This window comes from Aquila chrysaetos, chromosome 6 (genome assembly GCF_900496995.4).
Source record: "Aquila chrysaetos chrysaetos chromosome 6, bAquChr1.4, whole genome shotgun sequence".
Lineage (NCBI taxonomy): Eukaryota > Metazoa > Chordata > Aves > Accipitriformes > Accipitridae > Aquila > Aquila chrysaetos.
The window spans coordinates 16,239,535-16,250,991 of NC_044009.1; the positions used below are offsets into that span (position 1 = coordinate 16,239,535).

Below are 11,457 nucleotides of genomic sequence, written 5' to 3' on the forward strand. Positions count from 1 at the left end.
GGGGCTGTGAGGACCAAGTCTGCTTAGCAGGCTTTCACAGAAATCCCACGGAGGTCCCTGTTGTCTCAGCCGCATCCTTATGTCAGCCATACAGGTGATGACTATGGTAAAGGTTAATATACTGCTTGCATGTTGCTGATGATCTTCCTATGCTCATTCCTTTTATGGGTGGATTTATCTTTTAGGGTGGTTTTTCTAAGCCTAAAGCAATCCCAGTTCAGGGAGAATTTGTCCCAGAATCCCTGTATCTAAAACCTTAGACTGTAACTTCTTGAAAACAAAGCATTCTGAGATGACATCATGCTGGCAAAGTCTCTTTGAAAGATTTTCTAGCTGGAATCTTTTCAGATGAGGAATGTAATGATGTATTTATACCTATCCATGAAAGATTGAATAGGATAGCAATGGTAGAAGGTTATCTCTAGGGGCAGTCCAAGGACTAAGCTGTGCAAAATTGCCTGTGCTCAGATAGTTCCTATCAGTGGGTATCCAGAGTAACTCATGGGTTGCCTAGCTCACACAAAGATGTCTGTAGCCCAGCCTAATACAAGCAGGATCTTATATTAACAGTGTATGTGTGGTGAGAGAGAAAAAGATAGTTTTAAAAGTGTATGTAAAATAATTAGTTTTGATATAAAGGACAAGGTTCTGTTGCGCCCTACTCTGGCTACATGAACTTGCAGTAGAGGTAACTTCTGCCTGTGAACTGCCACGCGCTTGTGCAATATAATGTCTGGAGGTGTTTCAGATGCCTCCCTGACGGGAGACCTTATGTGGGGAGGTGAGATGGCAGACAGTGGTAGGGTTGGCAGGTTGAAGGACATGGCCACCAGGTCCTTATGACACTGGATGTGGTGAGAAGTGCTCATGGCTATTTGTTAATTGTGTAGGAGTGCTTTTGAGCTTGCTCTTCCTGGTCTTTCAAACAAGCCTGTCTTGAGAAGGATGGCTTGGAAAAGCTGGATCCTCTACTCTCATTAATATTCCTCTACCCTGTACTGCTCGCAGGGACAGAATTTTGGCCATGAGCCTTCAAAGTTAGTTGTCTGAGTCCAAGAAATCTCTAGTGGCAAACTAAGAAAATGAGAAGATAGGAGGTTTGGACAGATAGCTCTCTCCTGTCCCTGTCAAATGTTTTTAAGGTCAAACAGTTTGATGTTTGTCTTATGAGCAAGGAACAGGCAAGCATAACTCTCTTTATGGGAGTATGTTCTACTATTTCTACGATCGTTTGGATATATTTCGGACAGTTTTAATTCACTTTACACTAACGCTGCAGAGTTGTTTTCAGCCTTTACCTGTCAAGTCATGGATTTCCTTCTCACTTTGTCTAGAGGTTGTAGTGGCACAATCAGAGAAAGGGTCCTAAAAGCCTACCTCTGCTGTGTCTGTAACCTACGAAAAGAAAATCAGCTTCAACCTTGGAAACACTCAGGTATTCACTTAATATGCACTCGAATTGTTCCACTGACTTCACTGAGAACACTCATGTATTTTAAGTTGAGCATGTGCTTGATTACCTTACTAAATCAGGGTCCATATGCATAAAATTAAGTATATGTGTAAGTGCTTGTGTATTCAGGGCCCTAACGGAAACCATAGTAAAATACAGAGTTGCATTCTACATTCATTAACTGAGCAAAAATCTCATTGAAGTCGGTAGTCATTTTGCTGAGTAAGTCCAAGAGGCATCTGGCCCATACAGCTCGCATCCCCAGCTGTGACTCTTCATGTACAAGAGTTAAAATACAGCACTGATGCACCAGACTGCAAGTGAGGAAAGAGAGATCTAATCAGGCTGCCACAAAAATCCCACAGCAATTTGCCATGTCTGTGAGAAGTTCTAAACCAAGGTTTTAGAATGGAACAAAATACTCAATTTATTCAGCAGAATAAAAGCAAGCAATTCAATTCATGGGTTAATATGACCTTCTAACGCACAGAGATAGAGCCCAATGTTGTTTCACTGTAGGCAATGGGTGTCTCGCTGAGGGACAGCACAACTGTGACAAAATACATCTAACTTATACGTAAGTTAAAAAAGACCCAAACATATAAAACCATGTGGGACAACATAAGATCACACCTAGCAAACACGGTTGTAATAGAATCATTCGATTCACTAACAGACACTTAAGGAATGCTCATGGAAGGAAGAGCTCCAGATGTCATTTTTATATATCTCTCCAGGTTCCCCTTAATATGAAAAATCAGTCAGATATGCCCATATCAATCCCCCAAATCTCAGTCTACTGTAGGTACTGAAAGGCACAGAGCTTTTCTTTCTTTTAAATGGTGCTAGTGGGAGAGGAAGGCAATGGGCTGATCTTTGAATTAGGGCTGGATGCAGAAGTACTTAAGTTTATTTCATATGTAGAGGAGCCCAAATGGCTTAGGTCAATAGGTCGCACCTCCTTTTGCCTGGTGGCTAACCCCCACCCCCAAGGTGTGGTATCTTGCCCAAAGAGAGGATCAGATCTCTTGCTGATTTAGGGCTCACACAGTTACCTGGAGATGCTGTAGACAGTTCTGAAATATTCAGAGATAGATATGTGTTTCCTACCCCCCCTCCCCCGTTAAAGCTGTGCTGTAAGAAAAGTCTCCCTTGGGCTACTGGTCTTTCTCCAGGCAAAGTTTGCTGGTGGCAATCGTAGAGATGGTGGTGAACTCCTCCAGGCAAGCAACAGGATCTGAGTTCTTCAGGTGGTTAAGGGAGGGTGGTTTATAATGATCTAATTTGAATGGGCCTCTATTCAGTCTACTGACTTTTGAGACTTGATCCTTAGGTTTCAGTTTCTCTCCAAGTTTTGTAAAGTGATCTATCTAGCTGGGGAGAGTAGTTTACATCAGACAGTAGGAAGCCAAGGAGCTGGTTATTGCAATGCCAAAGCCAAGTCTCCCTTCTGGATCTTGCTGTGCTTCACAAACACACTTGAATTGATTTTCCTCAAGAAAAGGAGTGTGTGTTTGTGTCTCAGGGTGGGAGGGCTCTGAGGTGTTGTACAGAGAGGCACTGGCCATCATGTACAATGCCATTCTTCTAGACAGAGTTTGGTGGGCTACAGGAAGATCTGCTGTGGCATCGTCTGGGCTGAGCAACTGCCAATCCAGAAAAAAGTGTCATTAATCTGGGGTCTTTATTTTATTCTCTAATTCTTGGGTTTTTTTTTTTCCTAATTTGTCATGTTGCTATGTATAGAGTTATCTTGTAACCACTAAGCGTGCCCTGTTCAGAGCAAGGTGGTAGCTCCACCTATTCAGGATAAACATGTCAACTCTCTCTAAACTCGGGACAGGTTTATCTAAGGATTCTCTATGTAATAGTAGCAGCTTGGGACTGTCTCATTGTTAGAAATGGGGTATGAAGGAACAACCTGCCTGCAGAGTTAGATATGACTGAGTAGAAATCCCCGTTGCTAATTCACAACCAAGATTTTTCTGGTAAAATAGAAATTAGACCTTTGTAACAGATCAAAAAACAAAGAAGGAAACGTGTTATTTGGTTACAATTCACTGGGCAATACTGCTGTCTCATATGGCCACAAAAGACTAGGGAGATTATTAAAAGTATCTTCAATTGCAAAGAGATGATAAAAAGGCAAAGGGCAGGACAATGATGTTTGAATCTTTCCTATATTATGGTACTACCTTGTGACTATGCAAAGTTATAAAAGAAAGAAAAGAATGTGATGGTTATTATGTATGTGGAATTAGCATAGCAACATTCTTTGTGATTTAAAGTAAAAGAGTGATACTGTGTGAGTCACAGCAAAAAGAGCAACGATAGGAGACTGGGGAGACAGATGAGTCAGAGAAGCTGTTTGTGTCAGAAGTCTGAAGAAAATTAAAGAAATGCTGAAAATTAAGTCTCTCAAATGTTAGTTTAAATTGCACAGTAATAGTTTATATAACATGTTATAGAGTTCATAAAGTTTTTTGTATTATTTATGGTCCTAATAATCATACAAGCATTATGTTTTTTAAAAAAAATTATTTTCAATAATGCAAAAGAAACTGTTGAAAAAACAGCTCTCGGAAAACTGAAAGCAAATACTTATTAAATTTAGAGTAGGCTATGGTAGTTCAAAGACATCAGTTACCTTGTTTATACTCTGTAATTAACTTCATGAAAGATAGTAATTCCCACTTTTTTGAACCAAAGAAGTTTCCATAAATTGTGGGTAGGCTGATCTTTTTTTTTTAAATGTGAACTTCTAGTAATTGTAGTTTTTCTTATGTTTTCTAATCCCAATATTAAATTAAAGTCGTTATCTAGTTTGTGACTCTCAACTACATTACTTTCTGTCCCCTAGTGTAAGAAGCAGATTTCTCAGTTTGACTTGAGGTTGAAAAGCTTGTTGTCTTTGCTGGGAGTGGAAACTTCACAATAGCTCAGTGTTTCCCTTCCACAGCCTGCAGGAAGGGGAGGTGGTGTTTCAGCCAGTAAAAACTTTTGGATGTTTCAGAGGGGAAAGGAGCAGCTCGTAGTTCCCACATTTGGCTTGGACGCTGGGGGGTAGAGGTGCAGAGCCTGTCCACCCACCGAGGTAAAGCATATTGGCAGCAAAAGCGCTGTCTGCGCTCCTGTCTAGAAAAGATCTAGGCAGGAGGTGTAGCCTAGTGAAAAAAATTGATAAACACTAAGTTTGGAAGGAAAAGGGAGGGTAGGAGTTATCAGTTGGGTAGCTTATGCAAGTACAAAATTGATGCAGTTGGAGCTGGTGGAGTGAGAAAGCAAGCAAGAGAAGACATAAGGTGAAATGGAATATAAAGGAAGGAGATTATTGCTGGGAGTTAGTAGACCAGGAGATGGAGACACAGAGGAGAGGCAATGGGAAACAAGAAGAATCCTCTGAGGCACTTGCAAGAAGGATATGACATAGAACTGAAGAGTTAATAAGAAGTAAAGACAGAGCTTTGTCTTTAGTTTGTTTGGGGTTTTTTTTTCCCCATTGTAGTTGTATTTCTCTTTCTGCATGTTTTAAATTTTTGTGGCTGGCAGCAGTAAAATGCCAAAACTTGCAGTCTTGGCTTCTTTACTGTTGATGTGGTAACTTAACATGCAACTTACTGTGCAGTTATTAGTAAAAATTGCAAGATGGAACAAGTACTGTTTTTATGGTAGCCACAATAAAAACAAACAGGAACATAGTTTTAGGAAATGAGATGAGGTTTCAAAGCAAGTTGTTTATGTGTTTAGGCAATTTGGCTTGTTTTACATGAGGATCTTCTTTCTGAGGTGTGCTGGTTTTGGCTGGGATAGAGTTAATTTTATTCACAGTAGCTAGTGTGGGGCTATGTTTTGCATTTGTGCTGGAAACAGCATTGACAATTTGGGGATGTTTTCGTCACTGCTGAGCAGTGCTTACACAGAGCCAAGGCCTCTTCTGCTTCTCACACCACCCCACCAGCGAGGAGGCTGGGGGTGCACAAGAAGTTGGGAGGGGACACGGCTGGGACAGCTGACCCCAACTGACCAGAGGGATATCCCAGACCATATGACGTCATGCTCAGCCTATAAAGCTGGGGGAAGAAGAAGAAGGAGGTGCGGGGACGTTCAGAGTGATGGTGTTTGTCTTCCCAAGTAACTGTTACACGTGATGGAGCCCTGCTTTCCTGGAGATGGCTGAACACCTGCCTGCCGATGGGGAGTGGTGAATGAATTCCTTGTTGTGCTTTGCTTGTATGTGCAGCCTTTGCTTTACCGGTTAAACTGTCTTTATCTCAGCCCACGAGTTTTCTCACTCTTACCCTTCTGATTCTCTCCCCCATCCCACCGGGGGGGAGTGAGCGAGCAGCTGTGTGGGGCTTAGTTGCCACCTGGGGTTAAACCATGACATAAGGACACCCCCCCAACCCCCCCTCCAATCTTTTGAGAGCAAGATGACTAACTAGTTTTCTCAAAGAGACATTCTGCAACTTTCCCTAGATGCAAGTGTACTTCTAGAAAGCTTTGAATTACTAAGAGGCAAACTGATTAAATTTATCTTAAATGCCCCCCTTTCTGCAGGTTAGAAAATGGATCCCCTGTTTTCGGTGTGTGACACAGAATGGTATGAGACCTGACCTTTTAATGCCTTTTGTCAATTCAGTTGAGTAGTTTCTACTCAGGGTTTATTTACTTCTGCAGTGTCTTGCTTAATTTGTTTTGTGGATCTTTCTATTTTTTTTTTTTTTTTTTTGTTTTAAAGTCATGGTTTTTAATTTCAGTTTTTCAAATGCCTCAGCAGTAACTTCTGTTATTCTTGACATTTCTGTGTCACCACAATATGAACTGCTGCAGTGGGAAACATAATCCTCTAATCTGGCTAGCTCAGATGCATTGTTCATATAGAGACATTTTCTAATTCAGTGTATTTATTAACAACTCTGAGCACTCTGTTCACTCTGGCATCTGCATTGGGAATGGTTTTCTTAATGGAAACTGTAGTCAGACAGTGGGCTTATGCCTATAATTTATTTCACTAACTGGAATAAGTGCTGGTTCATATGATTATAGCATTGAATGTTCTACCTTTTGGTTCAAGAAGCTATAAAATATACATACATATGTGTATATATATGTGTGTGTATATATATTCAGATTGCCAGTAAATCAACTCTTTTATTGAGAGGGCTGATCTGAATATTAATCCAAACTCTCCTAAGTTTTCTAGGGAATCCTAAAAATCATTTGTGATACCTGTTCAAGAAAGCCAACTATTTTGGCAGTTTCAGGTTTTCAGATGAGGATTCAGTTTTCTGTAGAAACAGATTTTTTCATGATATTTTTTCAGAACCTCAGTTTTAGGAAATGGAACATTTCTGACCAGTCGTAGTATTTAATTACTTTATTTCTCATCTATTACCCCAAAAGCTTATGCTGAGTTGCTGTCCCTGGGTATCCTAACTGTGAGCCTAATGTGAAAATTGATTGTATTCAGGTCTAGCGTGAACAGAAATTTGGACTGTGAGATTTGTCACTGTTTTGGTGGGCTGTGTGTTTCAATAGCATCTTCTTTTCAAAAGCATAATAATTTTGTGCTTTTCTGTCACTTCAGTGATATTATATAAAGCTGCCTCCAGGAGGTACTTTTAGGAATGGTGCCTGATTTATTAGCCCACTAATGAATAGTTTGCTAATGGCCACTGTTGAAGTCAGAAAACTGGTCTGGATGAGTTTGCAGGATAACTGATCTGCCACTTAGGCTTTCATTTGAGTGCTAAAAAGAACACATAACAAAGAGTGACTATATAATACATAGAAATACTCTTATAAACTTAACTAATATCTGGATTTGCAGATACCTTTAGTAAAATCAAAGCACGTTGCTTCTCAAGCAGGTATAAAATTCCAGGATGGGGTGGAAGATTATTAGTGATATGATTTAATTTAGACAGTCATACAGTTGAACTAGAGGTTAATGGCAAATACCGTCATGATCTTTAGACAGAAGACTGAATCGTCAATATAGGAAATACAATACTGTATCTCCATGAAACTAAGAATCATCTTACTATGACTGTTCTGTGCTGGAAGTGTGATAGAAAATGTGCCTTTATTCCTGTAGGAGCAAAACTTTATTCACTCTGTCCTTCCCCTCAAAAGAGCCAAAGTAAAAAAGGTTTTATGCAGTTTCCCAGAACAAAACAGAGGATGAAAACGTCCCTCAAGCTGCAAAGCAAGAAGAAAGGTCCTTAGCGCTATATGATGTTTTCTATTACCAAATGCTCTGAAATCTAAAAATTAAAAACAAGAGCAAATATTATTTGTATTTATCTGTATGTGCTATATTATAAACACATGCTCAAAGCTTTAATGTTTTTTTTTTGAGAAATACTCATTAATAACTATGATTAATTGTAAAAATAATATAGTCTGATTGGGAAAAAGATAAGTTTATAACATGCAATTGTTTTGAAGACTGGAAAACTGTTTTTCTCAAAAGTTGGCACATTTATTAGAAAGCCCTTTGATGTTGTAACACCAAGCTCTCGGAGAAACAAATCAGTGCTAGTTGGTTTCATCCTTCATTGACAGTGGCATTTCAGATTTGGCAGTGTATGGAGAACTGTTTTTGGCTGAAGTTGTTGGTGCAGTCACTGAATGATGCTATTGCTGTAAAGAGAAAATAATTTTATTGGTGGGCTACCAAGGATTGCACTGAAATCACAGAATAAATATCTGTGCATGTTGCAACATAACATGCTAAAAAAACTCAAGGAAATTACTGCAAAAAGGTATATTTTGACAATCCCCAAAATAAAGGGAGTCTTCGCTAACAGTGTTTCCGTTGCACTGTTACCGGGTGCTCTTGTTCCTCGGTAGCTTCAAGACATCCATCTTGTATCCTTGAATCTGTATCAGTTTCAAATTATTCTTTGTTGCTACCGTGCCTCTTGAACCTTCTCTCTTCAGCTCATGATTTCCCCTTAATATTTTTCCAGTTTACCACCTTTGTTTCTTTCTGTATCTCTGTGCTATTCCCTCCACATGCTAAAGACTGGCAATGCCAACCTTGCACATATCTATTTGTTACCATCTCCATCATCTTCTCTACTTAAATTTTCTTGGAAAGCTGTACATCAATGCTTCTAATAATAATCATTGTTTGAGAGTCCTGTGACATTCGAAAGAACTGGAAATATGTGGCTATACATGTATACATCTTCAATTTACTGATATATTGCTAAGGGTAATTCTGTACAAAATGAAAAACCAAAAGCTACTTAGGATACTCAGACTTGGGTAAATGTTAGCATTCAGATATTTCCTTTCGTAGCAAGTTAACACTTAATATAGCTACGGTATGAAATTCACTGGGCCTGAGTACTCAGCACTTGTCCATTGTATTTATAATTTCTGTTCTTATTGACCCTTTCTAGGGAGTCATTGAGCCCAGTGCAATAATTTGCTGCAAATAGCCCTTATTCAAATGAGGAATTGCTCGTGAGAATTATGAATTCACATAGTGATAGCTCTTACAGGATCAGATCTAATAAAAGGTCACATGATACAATTTCTTATGTAAATGAGTTTTCCAGACCATTTCTCTCTTCCTAGTTGCACTGTTACCTATGCTGCCACCATACTCCAAAGTAGTTGATTATTCTTCCATTTCTTTACTTTAAATGAAATGTTTACTGAACCTAATTGATACCGCAATGTCTCTTTTTGCAGGGCAAAGAGAATTGTGCAAGAGTAATTCAGTCTATTAGGTTATTCACAGCCATTGTGTTTGACTGCGCCCTACTGACATTGTATTTTTTTCTGAAAAATATTGGAAATCATTCTCACTGATGGGAAGCAATGAGTCAATCATGTGAGAGACAGTGGATTCAGTAAGCTCAATGCAAATTATTGTAGAAAGTTTTAAAAGTGTCTTTGTCCATAAAATGTCAGAGCTTTTTTTTTTTTTCCTCCTCAAGGTTACTTTGAAAGCAGATATTTGGAGGCTGCCATACACTCTTGATTATTCTGAGAGCCAGTGAAGAAAGAAAACAAATATCTACAGTAAGAGACAAGCAAGCAATGGGAATGACTAGAAAAGGTGAAGAGAAGTGCAGTCAGTTTTGTGGATTTCAGGTAAGCTGGTGTAGGGTTTTTAAGTCTGCTCCTGTAAAAGGGGACCTTTGTGTCTTAGAGACCCCGATAGGCCTTTTAGGCAAAAGGGGAAACAAAAGTGTTGCCAGTTTCTTGCTCTTTCACCCTGGCAATCCACAAGAGCAAATGTTTCATGCCAGTCAGCAACAATTCCTGTAATGCAATTAAAATGCAAATGCATAAGTAAGCCCACTGGCTACTCCGGCCATCCTATGGAGGTTTTAATTTTGGCTAATGCTAATGTGTGTACTGTTAGAATTTGGTCCCATCAGCGTCGTATTGAGCTCTACTTGTTACAGTGTCAATGTCCTAAGGCTGTGTCCATCTTTCCATCTTAAATCCCTCTTCTGTATGAATGAATGCCTCATTTATTTTGGCTAAAGTTTGCCCATGTAGTCTCAGTCCATGAGCCACTCGTGTTCCTCTGCTCTTCAACAGTTGGTTCATTCAGGGGATAAAATCTGAATAAATTTCAATTTTTTTTTCTTGGATTGGTATAGCATAAATTACTTAAAAATACACTAGCTATTAATTTTGAACGTTAGTTAATTGTACCTTGGTCTCTATTTTACTACTGATTCATAAATTTAATGGACTACATTCCTGTCTTGGTTTGACAGCATATAAAGACTGAGCATTAAATGTAAACTATGGTTGTAGAATGATATTCCTTGATAACAGAATGGTTTTTATTTTGGTGAAGGGACTATTCCTAAGGAAGCCGATTAGGGAGGAAAATAGAGACATGAAATACTGTTGTTCATTTTTCCCCACCGTCTGCCAGAGCAATCTTTGTGGTCATGACCGTTGTAATACATTCATGTGCAAGGTATTTCGTGGTGTGAAATCTTTATTTCCTTCTGATTACCATTTCTCTTCTCTGTGTAGCCTTTAGAAAATAAAAATCAAAACTGATGAGAATCAAACTACAGAATATGGGAAAAGCTGAAAGTACACTGCCTTTCTACCAATTTCCTGACAAATGAGATACTGTACTCCTGAGTCTTTATTTTTCAGACAAAGGCTGTGAGAACAGCAAGTGGCACAACGTGATTCTCTTCTTGTGTCAATTACTTTAGTGAAAATGGAAAATAGTGGTACTGCAGCCCATGAGTACCCTTGAAACGGTCAAGAGCTGCAAACGTATGAGACACTCTGCTCAGCATAGCTGGTTTATGTACGCACACCATCTCCCGAAAACAGCTCTGCTGAGCTCAGTAATTTTCTTCCCACTGTGAGGAGATGTTATAGAGGGTTGTTTATTATAAACTTTAATAGAATTGAAAGCCAAAGTATATAGACACCTTGTATCGGAGATGGCCTTATGATGAAAGTGCACAGTATGCCTTGTTCTTGGGATATCTGAATATAGACTTCTATATTCAGTGAAGAGTGTAACAAGGCTGAAGCACAAGAAATACCACAGCTCTCCAACTAGAAAAAAAATAGACAAAATGCATAAAAAGAAGGTAATTTAAGTCACCCTTCTGACTTCAGGCCTACTGCTATTCCTTTACAATAGCAGGCTGCATAAGAATAAATGAAATTAACCTGCCATTAAGCAGTTTTTCACAGCTCATGTTTAAAAATTACACCGGTATCAACAGGCAGACATGAAGCACAGGTACTGCTGCAAGCCTGATTGTGTTGCATGACCATGTAATTGTATGTGGTTGGACTTCCTTTTTCTTGTCCTCTTGCTTAACAAAGACTGCAAGCACAACATGAAAAGCTTATGAAGCTTGTGGGCAATCTTGTCTTTATGCATAATCTGATTTTTCTCTTTGTACTCTTCTGAAATTGGGTGTGTTGGTTATGAAATTCTTGCTGGCCTTTCAGAAGTAAACCCTGTCTCAGTGACAAAGCAATTGTGA

At 39.1% G+C, this 11,457-nt stretch overlaps 1 long non-coding RNA gene across 1 annotated transcript; it reads left to right on the forward strand.

Moving 5' to 3' along the window:
• The first annotated feature begins 5,579 nt into the window (after positions 1-5,579).
• Positions 5,580-10,570, forward strand: LOC115342783. Its single transcript, XR_003923899.2, has 3 exons — positions 5,580-6,053; positions 9,409-9,565; positions 10,472-10,570. It is a non-coding gene; the product is annotated as an uncharacterized LOC115342783 (long non-coding RNA).
• The last annotated feature ends 887 nt before the right edge of the window (positions 10,571-11,457 follow it).